This window comes from Puma concolor, chromosome D1 (genome assembly GCF_028749965.1).
Source record: "Puma concolor isolate L17-30 chromosome D1, mPumCon1.1.hap2, whole genome shotgun sequence".
In the NCBI taxonomy this organism is placed as follows: domain Eukaryota; kingdom Metazoa; phylum Chordata; class Mammalia; order Carnivora; family Felidae; genus Puma; species Puma concolor.
Genome location: NC_141676.1, coordinates 94,618,970 through 94,635,341, shown reverse-complemented (window position 1 = coordinate 94,635,341; position 16,372 = coordinate 94,618,970). Strand labels below are relative to the sequence as shown.

General features: G+C 52.7%; 1 protein-coding gene across 7 annotated transcripts in view; it reads left to right on the top strand.

Annotated features, from left to right (window-relative positions):
- PKNOX2 (PBX/knotted 1 homeobox 2) overlaps nt 1-16,372 on the top strand; it is a 280,787-nt gene that overhangs the window by 14,038 nt on the left and 250,377 nt on the right. For 5 of the 7 annotated variants that reach the window (XM_086678762.1, XM_086678764.1, XM_086678766.1 and 2 more), the window contains exon 1: nt 2,485-2,573. The exons of the other annotated variants lie outside the window; for them this stretch is intronic. The gene's annotated coding sequence lies outside the window, so the exon portion shown is untranslated. Of the gene's footprint in view, nt 1-2,484; nt 2,574-16,372 lie in introns of those variants that run through there. 7 annotated transcript variants of the gene reach the window in all.

Sequence of the window (16,372 nt, the reverse complement as noted above, 5' to 3'; positions counted from 1 at the left end):
GAATTCTACAGACTTAGTTTTCACTCTGTCCCATCTCTACTCACTGACAGAGCCAACATTTAGATGTGGAACGCCTGGAATTTGACATATTGTTGATTGATTTGTTTTTTAAGTATTTACTGGCTTGTGTCATCTGTTGAATTCTTGTATGATTATTGTTTCCTGTTTTATGTACTGGTGCTTTGCCTGCTTCAACTGGAATGAATGCTCCTCGAGGACAGGGGCTGTGACTGGAACTTCTTGGCTTCTGCTCTTTATCCTTAGCCCTGGCACACAGCCGAGCTTCCGGTGGGTGAAGGACAAATATTTGCTTTGAATGATTGTGGGAAGGATGGTTACATTTAGGTAATCATTTTTTAAGCTTTTGCAAATTACAAATGTAGTTAAAGCGAGATACATTTATTTTAAATTACAACGTTCAGTTTAAAGCATCCAAAGGGTATTAGTAGAAATCACGGTATTTTTAAAAAGACTCCAAAAATTAACAGCTCATGGCAATGGATCTCCTGTTTCAAGAAAGAGTTGGGTGCAGAACTAGATTTCAGAAAATGAGGGGTGTGACAAGTGTGAATCAGTGATGCATGGCTGTTGCCTGCAGTACTATTTATGGCTCACTGACACCTCTCTGATGGGGTTAAGTATTTACATTCAGCCTGATTCTCCCCTCTGACTCGGCAAGCTTTGGCAACTCACTGTGAGCCCTGAGAAAGAGAGAAAACCCTCCCTCCAGGGGTCCCGGGCAGGGGCAAATGGATCTCCCCTCCCCCTCCTGTGTCTGAAGAGGGCTTCCCTCTGAGAGTTTATGGCAGCCTGACCTCCAGCCTCTGGGTTGGAGAATCTGGCCGCTTCTGTACTACATAAAAAGGGCAAGTGCATTCATTATTATTATATTATTATACAATGTATAATATATAATAGCGATTATGCTGTCAGCAGCCAGAGTCTCTGACCACAGATCAGAGGCTGGGGTGACATAAATCCACCTAGTGAAGTCTTTGGAGGTTCTACGTGAAGGTGAGAGGATTCAACTCCATCTATAAAGGGGGCTCTCCGTGAAGACTGTCTTCCACAAGCAACTTTGGAGGTTGAATTTGAGGGGTACCGGGACGATCTGGACAAACAGTATTTAGTGTATCGGGGGATGTGGTGCAGAAAAGGTCTCAACTGCCCCTTCGGAGCCATGGAATGCTAATAGCTCTCATCCTTGCCCCTGATGGAGGCAAATGAGGAGTGGCCCAGAGGCCTGGAAAGAGCGAAGGGGCAGCCTTCAACTTCTTGGGTCAGATTCCTTACTGCAAACCTGGCCTGCTTGGGTTTCACTTTCTGCTTTCCTTGCTTCCATCAGTGTCTTTGTCTAGGCTTTATCCAGGCCCCCTGCCTGCTCTGGGGTCAGAGGATCAATCCCTGCCTGACTGGCTGAAATGGCTCCTCTATGGGGAGGGAGGAGCAAATTTCAGGGGGGAAGGGGTTCTCCTTTCCCTTTATGCAAAGGGCCATGTGCTGCACTGTAGAAGCAAGCGAGCCTGCATCTGTAGGTGGCTGGGTGCCCACCCCTGGCCCTTAGTGGCCCGGTAATCTTTGTGGAATGAAAAAAGCACACGTATGAGGCCGGGTGCTCGCACTGGTCTTCTCAGAAGGCGCCAATGTGTATTTTCTCCCTGCAGCCACCATAGCAGGTCCAGACTCAAACAGCCCAGCTGGTCTCTCCCTTTATATTACACCACCCGACCCCCAGAACTCTGGGACTTTTTAGAATGAAAATAGCAGTGGCTTAGAATAGGTTTGCCTGGCATTTGCAAAGAGGTGATTTAGTGACAAAGCCTCTACACCCTTTTATCTCTCCCTCTGCCCCACCCCGTTACAGTCTCCCCCTCGGTGAGCCAAACGCCCCGGGAAGCCCACAGCAGAAAAAGCTCTTGAGAATAGGAATAACTAACCAGAGTGTCATCTGAGCACCTTTTCTGGGGCCAGGGTAATGAGAATTATTCAAATGCAATCATAAAAATGAGGCCATCAGGCAGGCACGGGGTGGGAGTGGTGGGGGGGGAGGGGAGGAGTGGTGGTGGAGGGAAGGATTCCTCGCCAGCTTTAAGTTTCAAGACTTCGGGGGAGTTCTCTCGGGGTGCACGGAAAATTTCCCCTCCTCTCCATCCCTTGAGCCCAGGAAGCCGTGCAAGGCGGCCTCTGTGGCCCCCCTCTGTGGGGGCGGGGGCGGTGTCGCCAGTCGCGAGGGGGTCCGCCGCGTCCCTCGCTCAACGGCGGGCTCGCCGTCCTCGGCTTCCTCTCCGGCGCCTTTCTGCCTCCCGCCAGCAGGAGCGGGCCCGCGCCGACGTCTCAGAAAAGCCTCCAGTAGAGGGAGACACTCCAGCTGCGGCTCGGACTTGGAAGCGCCGGGCCGGGAGTGGGTGGGGGCGAGGGGGGTGGGGAGAGAGGGGGAGTGGGGCGAGGGGAGGTGTGTGGAGGGGGGGGGGGCTCCGGGGGGCGGGTCCCTGTGCCGCTGACGTCCCGAGCAGTGCTGGGAAGTATAGGCTGTGTTGTCACGCCGGTGTCAGTCTGATGAAGATTGGCATCAGGTAAGCTGTCATTCATTTCCATGTCAGAGACGCTTTTGCAGGCGGCGGCGGCGCGGCGGCGGCGGCTGCTGCTGCTGCGGGCGGCTGCCTCAGAGCGCGTGTGTTTTATTCCAGTCCCCAAGCCAGAGTATTATTCATTGCGACAGGGCAAGGAGGAGAGAGGGAGAGAGGGAGGCAGCAGGGAGGAGAGAGAGGGAGGCAGCAGGGAGGAGGGAGGCAGGGAGCAGAGAGGGACGGCGGGAGCGTGCAGAGAGAAGCTGGGGAAGCGCCGGGAGAGCGCGGAGCGAAGCAGCGCGAGTGGCGCCGAGGCCGGGGAAGGAGGCGGCCAGAGCCGCGCGGCCCGCCCGAGCCCCGGCCCGGCCCGGCCCGCGCGCAGCCCCGCCGCCGCCGCCGCCGCCGCCGTCGCCGCCGCGCCGCCGCCTCGCCCCGCTCGGGCCCGTGGCCGGGCGCGCATTGTCCGCGGGTGCGAGGAGCGGGGCTGCGGACCCGGACGGCCGCGGGCCCGAGACACCGGAGCGGGCGGGAGGGGAGCCGTGCGCCGGGAGAGCCTGGGGGCCCGAGAGTAGGGACCGGCGCGCGGGCCGGAGCCCCGGTGCAGGCAGCTCGGGGCTGAGCGCTCAGCGGGCGAGGCTGGGGACGGCGGGCCCGCTCCACGTTCGTCTGCTCCCGGCTTCGGGCGCCCTTCGGGCCGGCGCTTGCTCGGCGCCACCGGCCTGGAGCTGCCTCGGGGCGGCTACGAGCGGGAGCAGCCCCAGTCTCGGGCCGGGTGACCGGAGTCAAGGAGCCGCGGCCGCGTCCCGGCCGGCCTGGGGAGCCAGGGCGAGTGGGTTTTGCAGGCGGATCAGTGGGGACAGCGGAACGCGAGCTGTGGGTCAGGGCAGCCGGTCTCCCAGGGTCCGCGCTCGGGGACACTCGCCCTGGGAGGGGCGATTTGTAGGGTAACTGGCTTTCGGCGGATTGTTGGAAGTCTTTGGCGAGGTCGGGGAGGCGTAGGGGCCCATGGCGAGGTTTGGGAATAGGGAGCCCTCCTAGCCTGAGAACTAGGACACGAGTTCGTAAAAGGGGGGACGGAAAGCGCCCCAGAGCAGAGAGCTGAGGGGGATGGGGCAGGGTCCCGTGTCTGCCGCGCAAACTTTGCGTTTCCTTCGGGTTGGGTGAGCGGGGCTTTCCTGACTCACGAACCCGAGGAAGAAACGAGCGAAGCGGGCGGTCCTTTTCCCGGGGCTCTGGGCGAGAGTCCGAGGTTCCCGCGCGGTGGGGACACGGGCTAGGAATGGCAGAGGGGCGGGGGGTGGCTGGTGGTGGTGCAGCAGCCCTGAATTAAGGCTGGGCTTCAGGGCCACGCTAGAGTTTGGGTTGTAGGATTCAGGCTGTTTTCAGAAGCGGGACTGAAGGGCTGCTGAGTAGCTTAGGGATCGAATCTTCACCTCGGTCAAAGCAGGGGGCTGGAGGTAGGAATTGGGGGCCTGGGGTTACATCTGAGGCTGGACTCGGAGGAACGGGTGGCGTTTTTAGTATTTTGCCATGGGATCGCGGCTTTTTACTGGGATTGAGGCTATTGGAATTTGGGGAGGGTCGTGCCAGAGGGTCCCCACGCTCCGTGGGTGGAAAAACGTTTAGGCAGGCGATGAAAGTAGTTGATCCGAGCCACGGCAGGCGAGACCCGAATTTCTGCTGTTTCTCCCCAAAAGCGGATCTGGAGCAGAGGACTTGAGGCGCGCAGACCCCGGTCCTAGGAGAAAGATTCCGGGAAGCGGACAGATCGAAGGGACGTTCTGGGTGAAGCGATAGGGCAGCCTCGCAGGGCTCGGAGCGGATCCGAGGACTGACCCTGGCGGCTCCTCAGGCTCTCGAAGCCACTTGGGGGCCGCGGGCGCAGCGCGGCGGGCGGGTGCGGGTGGCCCCGAGGGACCGCGGCCTGCGGCGGGGGCGCTAGCTGCGAGGTGCCGCATCGCGCCCGGGGAGTCCCGGCTGCGGCCGAGTGCAGGGCGGGCTCGAAGTCTGGCGTCCTTGCCGGAGCGCGGCAGGCTCAGTGTGCTCTTCCCTCAGGCCCGGCCGGAAAGCCGACAAGCCGGGCCGCCAGTGTGATGTTTAGCCTGGGAAACGGGGGCGCTCTGGGTCTTCTACCCTCACCCCACTTGTCCCAGGACTTCTCCAGCGTGTTGACTTTTAGGATTTCAAGGCTCTTCAACTGGTGGAAGCCAAAGGCTTCACATTTTAGGCAGATTTAGGCGACCCTCCTGTCCCCAAAGATGAGAAAATGATGGTGTTCACACACAAGATATAACGCAAAGCCCTAGTCCCTAGCCCTCTCGCTTACCCAGCCATTCCGGCCTTCCAGAGGCCTCAGGGCCTTAGGGAAAGAGAAGGGGGGGGGTCTCCTGTCTGGACTCGTGATCTCCCACTCGAGAGGCACCCCCCAACCCCACCCTCACCCCTATGGCTCAAGCCTAGCTTGAGCTGTGGGAGAGAAGTCCTGCCCAGGGAGGGAGGTTATCCCTTTGGCCAACTAGGGTAGAAAAGTGTGTAAAGGGGTTGTCAGAGAGGAATATTTGAAATTTCCTTTTTGTAATCTTGAGCCCATGGTCCCACTTTCCGCACCCCTGGCTCCGGTAGCCACACGGCGCTTCTGGGACGTGGAAGACGCGGGACCCACGAGTGGCTGCGGCGGCCTAGGGCCTCACGACTGCCCCGGGGGGCAAAGCTCCAAGGCTGTTTTCTTGCAGGCTTGGAATTCGTGAGCTCTCCCGCCGGGAGCCGGAGGGCGGGACGGAGCCGTGACCCCACGGAGACTCCCCAGTTACCGCCTCCCCTTTGTGAGCGCGAAAGGCATGAAAGCCCAGAGAAAGAGAAGCTGCTCAGAATAAGGGGCAGGGGGTTACTGGAGGGAGATGGGCCCGGCCACCGCTCACAGTAAAATGCCTCGTGCAAATTGCACTGAAGTGTACCCAACTTGAGACTGGCTGTTTTATGATCCTTTCTGGGAGTTTACTGCTCCATGCTTTTAAGTCTATAGATTGCTTTAAGTTAATGAAAGTGCTGCTTTCAAAAGGGGCTTTTATTGTGCGGCAGTGGCAAGTCGAGTCCCTCCCCTTTACTCTTCCAAAATGGGCCTGTTTAAAACGAGAGAGCCTCCTGGAGTTCCCACATGGACAGAGCTTGGGGGACGACGCCATGCAACAAGGGGGACTAATAAAAAACCAATGTCCAAGTAATTCAGAAAGATGAGTTTACTTCTTTTCCAGGCCAGTGTCATCTGTGCGTCCTGATATTGCCTTTTGGACTCTCACGGAGTCTGACTTTAAATGCCGCTTTGGTGCCTCCCCCTTACACCCTGTCTCACACTGCTTTATGTAGGCCTGACCCTGTTCAATTAAACCCAAACTGGATTTCAGGATTTCGACTGGCTGCCAATTCAGAGGGTAACTAAAATATTTACTTGGGCCCTGGGGGAGGGACTTTGCCTTGCATTTAGTAAGATAGATGTGTTAGAATGTTGAGGCTGGGAACCTTCAGGAGAAACATGGAAGGGCTATTTTTCAGTGCTTTTTTCCTTTTTCAATCTATTTGGCACAAAAGGTAAGATGACAAGGTTTTTGACTAGGTCCTAACACAGAAACTGCAGTGGGGCTGGGCTGTGGCTTTGACCGCATGTCATAACCATTTAAACTGTGGTTAGTTGTTCAAAGCTCAAAGCTTCTCCAAGCTGGGTTTCATTAACTCTACACCAGTTGCCTGGAAGTTCAGTAGCAATAAATTGTATAAACACATTTGAAGTAAGTTAGTGATGAAATAGGGAGAATTACTGTCTTGTGAGTGGAGAATCCTGAATTCATGGAGTTTTAACTTAACTGGAAACATACCTCCTCTCCCTTGGCCTTGATGTTTATGGGTGCACCGGAGTGTGTGTTAAATTTCTTTCTGCCATGTCCATCTTCAACCTGGGACTGTAACTCATTAGGGACCAAGGCATGCCTAGAAAGCAAAAAGGCTGGGTTTTAAAGGGGTCTCTATTAGCCTGGTTTAGAAAGCAAACCAAACCCATCAACCTGACTTCCTTACCCTGCGTGAACGCACTATGCAACATAAACAGCAGCAGAGCAGGCCAAATTAGATTTTTAAATGTTAGCGGCTTAATAATACCGTGTTGTTAGCAATCGAATTTGTTTTTATTAAAGAAACTACCTATAAAATTTATAGGCTTCCAACATGTTGCAAGATTTCCTTGCTCTTTATTTAGCGTCCCCCCTCCCTGAAATTCTACCTCCGATTTCAGACTTTTGTTCCTGATTAATTTAAAGCACATTTTCTAAATTAGTTCGAGGAAGGTGAGAAATGCTGTTATAAGTTTTCCTTTTTCCTCTGCTGCGTGGCACAAGGACTGTGATTCTATAAGATATATATAAATGTGCGATGCAATTGCTGGAGGGTGACGGCATGTGAAGCCAAGTGTCTGGATCAAACAAAATGCAGATGAGAGTATGGAGAGGGCGAAGTGATGCCACAGAGGAAAAGCAGAGGAAGTTATATGGAAAATGAAATCATCACGAGCCACCGTTAGCCTTGGTTCTGGCCAACACACCATGCTTTGTATAAAACACTTCACATGCGATCTGTGACTTATTGAAGATCGAATTATTTTGAGAAGGAGAATTTAGAGGGAGTCGCTGCCCTGGCTGGGTTCCGGCCAGGCTGCATGGCCAGGCTTGTTGTGATGGGGATCTGCTAATTTAATTGAATCTAATACCTGGTGGGAAAGGGAGGAAGGAGATGATCAAGGTTGGCAGGTCAGCATGCTGAGTTAGTGTTTAAGCTGGAATTTGGGGGCCTAGCAGTCTTCTGCCCTGTTACTGTCTGGCTCCATGACTCCAGTGGGTCCCCTAGCTTCTGGATCTCGGTTTCCGCATCTGTAAAGCGGAATGTATGGCATGAATTCCTCATTAGGCTACGAGGGGTGAATCCGGCATGACTCCTGCTCTGGTGCGCTCTAAATAATAAAGGAAAAGGAGAGAAGTTTCTGAGCAGCAGAGTCACTTTCTTCCCCGCGGTTTCTTTCCCTGCCTGGCTCCAGAGCCTTTCCCCACAACAGGTTCTGAGACTTGGGCGAAGGGGCTGAACGCCTGCCTTTCTTTACGTCCTAGAATTTGAAAGCCCCACTGTGATTCTAACATCCACCTGCACTTTATCAGGAGGGGCAATTAAGTTGAGGGAACCAGCATGCTTCTCCCCAACAGGGCTACCTTGGAAGAGCTTTCAAGCATCAGATGAACACAGAATCTGACTTATCAGAAATTCAGTCCCTTCTCTTTGTGCCAGCGGAAAGAAGAGGCCTTAGCCCGGACTGGTGTGTGACATCTGGTCGGCCTGGGGGGGATGGGCGCTGGTCCGGAGCTAGCCACAGCTTGAACCTCACTTAGCAGGCTCCATGCTGGCAGATCAAAGCAGATTCTGGGCCAGAAAGCCCAAGAAGTTACACCCAGCACTTATACAAAGCTGTATCCGCACTTCGAGTGTCGTCCTTTTCCCATGCCTGATATTTCAATGCTAGCTAGCCCTGATACTGGAGACGTGGCTCCAGTGGAATGCTTGCCTTTAATTCTCTCTCGTCCATGGGGACTTCCTGGGGTAGTTTTTTCCTCTACATATCCTTCTCCAGCAGCCTTGAGCAACATCTTAGTCTCCGTTCTGATTGGGAGTGAGAACGGGGAGACACAGGATGGAGGTAGAAGAGGCAACAATTTTGCTAAGAGAACACATACGAGTTGGAAGGCACGGGCCTTTTACCAGAGCTCAAGCTTTTTCTCCTTCAAGATCCCCCAGAAGTATGGGAGAAGCAAGCCCTCGGGCAGCTCGGGAAGAGCTCCCTGCAAACGTGTTGTCTTCATGGGGATCTGCTATTTGGCTTGGATGCCTCACCGCAGGCCCTGCCTGACCGGGTTTCTAATTACAAGAAGGCCGTTTCTGCTAAGACCTATCTCACTAAAAACACATCCCTGTGTGTAATAAGAAACCCTAAACCAGGCAGGATATTTTAAAACTGAAGCAATGAAGATTAGATTAAGTCTCCACCAAACAGCTTCGTTCTCGTATTATTTTTGGCTGGAATGTGGAGAAAAGCAGCTGGCCCTGGGGCCCAGAGCAGACTCTTTTGAGGGTTCGGATGGGGCCAGAGTGGGTGGTGTAACTGCTAGTTTCTCTGCTTAATAGGAATGTGGCCAGTTTCAGTATAGCTCAGTCAAGGCAGTGGGGATACCCAGTGGGGGATGAAGGAGCCCCGGGGTTGGGGAGAGAGGCGAGATCCACATGGGCCACAGAGTGGCCCCAGAACCAGCAGATCACAGAGCACCGAGAACGCTTTTAAATCCCCCACCTCATTAGGATCTCAGTCTTTTGTGTGCAGTTTATGCTTCCACTCCCAGTCCTAGGAAACCCACCCATCCTCCACGTGGCCTTTGGAGGAACTTTTATACATTGGGTACTTTTCTGGCTGGAGAGAGGGAACAAATAGTTGTCCAAGATTCCTGGAAATGGAGCCTAGGAGCCTGACATCACAAGCCCTTTTTCTGTCCTTCTGGGGAGAGGCAGCATGGTATTCATTCATTCCTTTGTTCCTTCATTCAGCACATATTTATGGGGTGTCTCCCAAGTGTATGCCTGGTGCAGTTCTAGGCACTGAGAATACAGGCAGCAAAAACAGACGGGACAAAACCACATAACCGCGGAGTCCCTGTCCTCTGGGAGCTTGTCAGCTCTGGAAATGGTGCAGAGTATGGGCTTAGCCTCAGATAAAGCTGCACTGAGAGTCTCACTCTACTAGTTTCTAGTTGTAAGAATTTAGACAAGTTGCCTAACACTTTTAATCTAGCTCTTCCACCTGTAAAGTGAGAAAGAAAAGTAATAAGCTCCAAGAATTGTGGACAGAGCATTTGTAAAGTACCTGGCAGTGTGTGGCACACAGCAGAGGCTCGATCAGGTTCCTTTTCCTCCCCTTGTTACTCTGGACTGGAGATCCGGTTGGCGGATTACCCAGCTTCCCCCAGTCCCCTTCCTTTTGCTTCCCCAGGACGTGGCCTGGGGCCTTTCACAGGTCACTGGCACCATCAACAAGTATTAAACAAACAACCAGTCGCCCTGTGGCCTGGTGCTGCCTGCTGCACAAAGACCCCGGTGAAGGCTGTGGTAGGAATAGATGCACAGACCCTGCCCTCAGGGGAATGTGCAGTTTGCGGGTGGACAAACTCAACGCAGAAACACGTGAGAGATGGCACACAGACACGTGGAGGTGACATGAAAATTGGCACAAATCAACTGTTAAGCAAAGGAGGCAACAGTGGGATGGGATGCTGCCGAGCGGAGGTTGAGCTCTCTGCGGTGTCTGTGCAAGGGTGAGGGTGAGCGCTGGCCAAGCAGGGCTGGAGGAGGAGGGGTGGGACTTGAGAGTCTCCAGGTCACAGGGCTCATAGGGATTGCTGGGGGACAACCTGAACTAGAGTGAGGAGTTGGGCCCCTTCTGAGGATGTCTGGGGGTCAAGTGGGCCACCACTGTCCCAGGAGTACCTCCCAGGCCTCCCTGTGGTGGGGACTGAGGGGGTTCTGAGAGGACTTTTCCTGGTGACTTCTCAGGCTAATGACTCAGTGCATGAAGCGAACCGACAAATTCCATTCCTGACTACAACATAACTCTCTTACCCACCATCCCCGCCTTTCCTGAGCCAAGAGAGCAGACATTATAGGCCCACACCTGGGCCTCTCAGGGCCCATGAAGCTGGCCCCATAGCAGAGTGGTGTGGATGGTGGAGAGAACAGCAGTTTGACCTGGGGTCAGAGGATGGTGGATTCTGCTCTAGACTCGGCCACTAACTGGACTGTGTGCCCTTTAACAAGTGGCTGGCCTCTGGGTGTCATTTCCCCACTTATCCAATGGGGAGCTTGAACTTGCTCCCCGAGGCTCCGCTTCAGCTCAAAGTTCCAGGACTCTCTGTTGCCTCCTGGCTGGGCTGCTTCATGACGAGGCAATCCATGAAACCACTGCTTCTGCCACCAAGCAAGCATCGGGACACCGCACAGCCGCAAAGGCACCCACTGGGAGGGCTTGGCCCCTGGGTTGCCCTGGAGTTGTAGGGTCTCAAGACAGTAGGGGGGGTTGGCTTTGACCTTCCTGACAGCCTTCCTGGGGGCAGGTGGATGTGTCCTAGCAATAGTGTTTGCCTCCACGAAGGCAGTATTGTGAGTCTGAAGACTTACTAACCTCTTTGTCATCTTTTTTTTTTTCAAAAAAGTTATTTTTTAAAATATAATTTATTGTCAGATTGGCTTCCATATGACGCCCAGTGCTCATCCCAACAAGTGCCCTTCTCACTGCCCATCACCCACTTTCACCTCTACCCCACCCCCATCCACCCTCAGTTTGTTCTCTGTATTTAAAAGTCTCTTATGGTTTGCGTCCCTCCCTCTCTGTTTGTAACTTTTTTCCCCCCTTCCCTTCCCCCATGGAAGTTTCTCAAGATCCACATATGAGTGAAAACATATGGTATCTGTCTCCCTCTGACTGACTTATTTCACTTAGCATAATACCCTCCAGTTCCATCCATGTTGCTGCAAATGGCGGGATTTCATTCTTTCTCATGGCCAAGTAGTATTCCATTGTATATATAAACCACATCTTCTTTATCCATTCATCCGTTGATGGACATTTAGGCTCTTTCTGTAATTTACTAGCCTCTTCATCAAAAGCGACATTTACTGCTTTTGTTGAGACATTGCGGTGTTGAGAGAAGGCACATGAGCTTTGGCATCAGATTCTGGGTGATGATCCTGGTTCTACTACTACTGAGCTGTGTGTCCTTGGGCACATCACTTAAGCTCTTTGAGCCTCAGTTTTCTTGGAGATATAGTTAGGATAATAATGGTACAGAGCATGTAGGAGTGTTATGGAAACTCTAGAACGGAATATCTAAGAGTGCTAGGCACATGGTAGGCTCATGGTGCATATTAATTTTCTTTCCTAATAAAGCCCATCCTCGGACACTCTCTCATTTAATCCTCTCCACTTTCTGAAGCAGGTGAAATGGGTATTGTTATGTCATTTTATAGATGAGAGAAGATGGTACTCAGAAAGTGGCTGCAGGGGCAAGTCCGGGACCGGACGGTGGATATCTCCGCCTGTTCACATTCAATAGGGTAGCCCAGCTCTACCTTTTACAACAACAGCCCTTTCTTTAGTCTTTTGGAGACAAAGCAAGCACCTTGCTGAGCTCTGAGCACTGCTTGGCCCCGAGCTCTACCTATTCTTCTCCTGAGAATCTCTTTAAAGGAACCAGCAGAACCCATCTTCTCTGTCACCCATACCTTTGCTTGGCAAACTGGAGACAGCCACCAGCTGTTATGGAAACCAACACCTAGAAGAAGATCTGTATTTCTCCTTCCACAAGCCTTCAGTGACAGGTGGGGCTGGGCTGGCCAGGCCGTAAGCCACACCACACCACCCACCCCACTCACGATGGGAGGAGGCTGGGGCGAGGTGAATGGAGGCTCACACCCATGGGCCTCTGACTTGTGATCCTGACAGACACCAAAGGACATTGAGCCCATCCGTGGTAGGTCTGCTAACTCTGATTAGATGTGGGGTGGGCACAGTCTCCCTGATTCCAGGGTAGCACAGTGGGTCTGCGGTAGAACGGAGGGGAGTGAGCCCCACCCCCAGAGGTTCCTCTGTCTTCCCTCTGGCAGCCCGCTGGCACTGAGTACTACTCTATCCCCAGATCTGTGTTAAGCCTTGGGAGTACAGGGTTGTTCCTGCTGTTTCTCAGGTGAGACTGTGCTTGTGTGGACTGTGAGCTCTAGTTCCAGGTCAGAGGCAGAGAGAAGCTTAGAGAGGCCCCTGTGTGTGCCCAGGGCCCCGTGGTGACAGGTGCTTGTTCTCACTCCTGAGCTCTCCCTGGTGATTCATCTGTCCATCAACAAGCATGGCTTGAGCCCACTATTTCATGAATGCCCAGTAGTGTGCTGCATTGGACTCAGGCCTTTTTCTCTAGGAGTTATATGATCTTCTTTTCTTTTTAAAATTTTTTTTTAACATTTATTCATTTTTGAGAGAGAGAGAGAGACAGAGAGAGACAGAGCATGAGTGGGGAAGGGGCAGAGAGAGAGGGAGACACAGAATCAGAAGCAGGCTCCAGACTCTGAGCTGTCAGCACAGAGCCCGACATGGGGCTCGAACTCAGACCGCGCGATCATGACCTGAGCCAAAGTTGGACTCCCAACCAACTGGGCCACCCAGGTGCCCTGAGGAGCTATACGATCTTACTGCAGAGCCCAGACAAATGCATGTCAAACTGAAGACAAGCTGTGTGACTTCTGACATGTCTCTTAACTTCTTTGGCTCTTAGCATCCTCATTTTACACAATGAGAAAGTTAGATGAAATTGTCTTTGAGGCCTCTTCTGGACCTACTATTCTATGACCCTATGGGCTATAAATGCTACAATGTGTGGTCCAGACCCCTGAGCACCACATGCCTGGAGAAGGTGATGGGACCAAGGGACATTTAGCCCATTATTGGTAGGACCTTTCTAACTCTGATTAGGTGAGGGGGATGGAAAGATATAGACAGAACCACAGTTGAGCCTCACCTATTTGGATGCAGGGGTTGGGAGAGCTTCTGCTGGTGGTCTGTCTGAGTTCTCAAGTCTCCAGGGGGACCACAGGGACAGAAATCAAGCAGGGGAGCCCAGTGATACGGGAGCTCAAATCTGCTGCTCTCCTGAGGCCTGTACAGGTGGTGGTCTTGTCCCACTGCCATGATGGGAGCCCCTTTCCCAGCTCTGGGAGGAGAGAGCCAGACTCACAGGGGGGCAGTAGTCCCCTGAGGCACTCCTCACTTGTGTTTGATCTGGAGGAAAGCCAAGGAGCTTGATGGGATTCCCCCAGCCTTCCCTGGAGGCTGTTCCGAGGGAAAGTGACTTGTTCCTTACACTGGCATACGCTCTCATTGGGAAGACACCCCAATTCATTAGAGCCTCTTAGTGGCAATGAGATGGGGACTGCTACCTCCTGCTGACTTCCAGATTGCTAGGAAGGCCCCTTTCCAAGCCGGACATCTGGTCTCCTGGAATACTTTTCAAAGTCTATTCCATTGGCTTTGGAAGGGGAAATGGAAGGAGAACTTCATTCCCAGGCTGTGCTCGATGGAGTGCTGTTGGCTGCTGGCACAGGAGAAGGGAACTTCCCTGGCATGCTTCTTGCACAGAGTCGTGGTGCCTTATCCCTGTGTGAGCACAGTGGAACTGGACTCTTCTGGGGAGGAAGGAGATGGGCTGCCACAGCTAGCTTGTAGATCAAGGGAAGAGAAGGATTTGTCCCCATCCCTGTGATTTCTGGGTAGCTGTGCAAGGCCGCACACTGGGGGCTCCTTCACTGTGTACTGGGAGCTCTCACCTCTTTATTTTATCTAGACGTCACCAGGGACCTGAGAAAGAAAGTGAGGCTCAGAGCAGATAAGAGAGAGAATTCACTCAGCATCACAGAGCTGGTTCTGGGTCATTCTGGATCCGCAGGTCTAGAATTCTAGCCCAGCATGCTGCCTACTCTAGGGAGTTGCATGTTTCAGGGGAAGTGGCTGGATTCCTTGCGGCTTTCCTTCTCCGTCTCCCTCCCACCTCAGCCCCCCTGCTCCAGTGCATGCATAGCTCAGCATGAGATCTAGGGCTCCAGCCTGGACGGGTCATGGGCAGTGCGACTGTAGTGTGGCAAGAAGGGTGACTGAGGCAGGACAGTGCAGGACAAGCCAAAGGCTGGGTTTAAGCCTTGACTCAGCCATGGTTACTGTGTGACCTTAAAAGCTGGCCCCATTTTCCTCATCAGTAAAGTGGTGGTGATAATGCATCCTGTCAGGGCTGGGGACCAAATGAGTTAATGCATGTGGATGTGTTATGCACATTATATAAACATAAATGAAAGCACCCACACGGTGCCTCACATGTGATATGTGGGGGAGAAAAGTGGTTGGCAAAGATTTTGTATTTCTTATTAGTTTAAAGTGGAGCATTCACTCAAACACACAGCTCCTCTCACACAGAGTGGTAACAACTGTGCTTAAGTAACGAAAAGCTGGCAGGATGGCCTTCCATGACCACCCCGTGGCTAGGGGATGAATGGTTCCCTCTGGGTGGCTTTCCAGGCTCTGGCAGAGAGTTGCCAGACCTGAATTCGTGCCTACTGTGTGTCGTGGGTTCTTCTCACTTATGCCTTCCCATCTAACCCGGTGCAGCGGCTGTCTCGTTCCTGGTGTGTGTGTGTGTGTGTGTGTGTGTGTGTGTGTGTGTGTGTGTGTGTTGGGGGGGGGGGGGGTTTGACCTCTGCCAGGTCCCATCAGCCACCAGGTCTTCATCTGATAGATTTTTATTGAGCACCTTCTGTGTGTCAGACCCCACAGAGGTCCTGTGGATACGACTGTGAACCAGATGGATGGCTTCCTACCAGTAGAGTTCACAGTCCCTGGGGGGATGGGCATTCAAGTTCTGTAGGTAATTACTGAAACTGTTATAAAAACCATAGAGGGATGCTGGGGTGGGCTCAGTCGGTTAAGTGTCTGACGTTGGCTCAGGTCATGATCTCATGGTTCATGGGTTCGAGCCCCACATCAGGCTCCATGTTGACAGTGTGAAGCATACTTAGGATTCTCTCTCCGCCCCCCCCCCCCGCCCCTCCCCTGCTTGTGCTTTCTCTCTCTCTCAAAATAAATAAACTTAAAAAAAATTTTTTTAAAGCCGTAGAGAAGTCCAGGAAGCCACAAGAACATAAATAGGGAGTGTAACTTACTGTCAGGGTCTTGGAGGGCATTCTTGTGTTTTGTCCCTCACATGAGGCCCTTTCTAGGTGAAGAGATGGCCAACCTCTCCATCCCTGGGAACTCATTTTCCATCCCTAGCAAGGGCAGAATAAGGCGAGAGGAAGACAATGGGCACCAGAAAAGCCCTGCCAGGGAGTTTTGCTCCCATCTGAGTTTCCTGTCCAGCTGCTTCCCAGAGCAGAGCTGATGTGATTCTCACAGCACTCTCCCCCAGCCCCAACCCACCATCATGCTCCTTAAGGGCATAGCATTCAGGAGAAGCCTTTAGAAAAAGCAGACATACCTTCCCTATTCTTTCTGAAGCCCTAGTATCTGGGAATACCTGTTGATGTTCATGTTGATGTCTTACCTGAATCTGATTTCTGAAAAGTCCTCGTGGGTAGCATCTGTGAGCTGGGGAGGAAAGGCTTGCCCTTCTTTGTCAGCACTAGCTGGGGAGATTGTATTTATTGGAAGATCTGGTCCCCTTCCTCTACATGGGATGGAGTCAACTTCTTAACATTGCTTTTTTGGTGCATTAGTAAAAAGTCATGCCATCCTTTCAGAAATGCAGGGGACAACTGGTGACAATTTTGCAGTCTTATATTTTGGGGGGGGGGGAGTGAGGAGAGGGAGGAGGGGGTGGCCAGAGAGATGAATGGACTCAAGTTGCTAGGGCTGTAAATCCAGTTGCATAAATATGAAGAGGAAAAATGCATTCCAGGGAATAGCTGATGGTTCGGAGTGGATCCTTGGGCAAGGTTTAGTCATCCCCGGGGGCTGCCAAAGGGTATCTGCTCCAGGGTTGGACAGGTAGGGGTTAAAGCCCAGCTTTTGCTACTTGCTGGATGTGAGATCTTGGGCAATTTTCTAACCTCTTTGAGCCTTAGTTTCTCTCCTTTTGTGAAATGGGGATGACAATGGCTCTTTGCAGGGGATTAACCGAGATAACACAGCAAAGAGCCTGGTC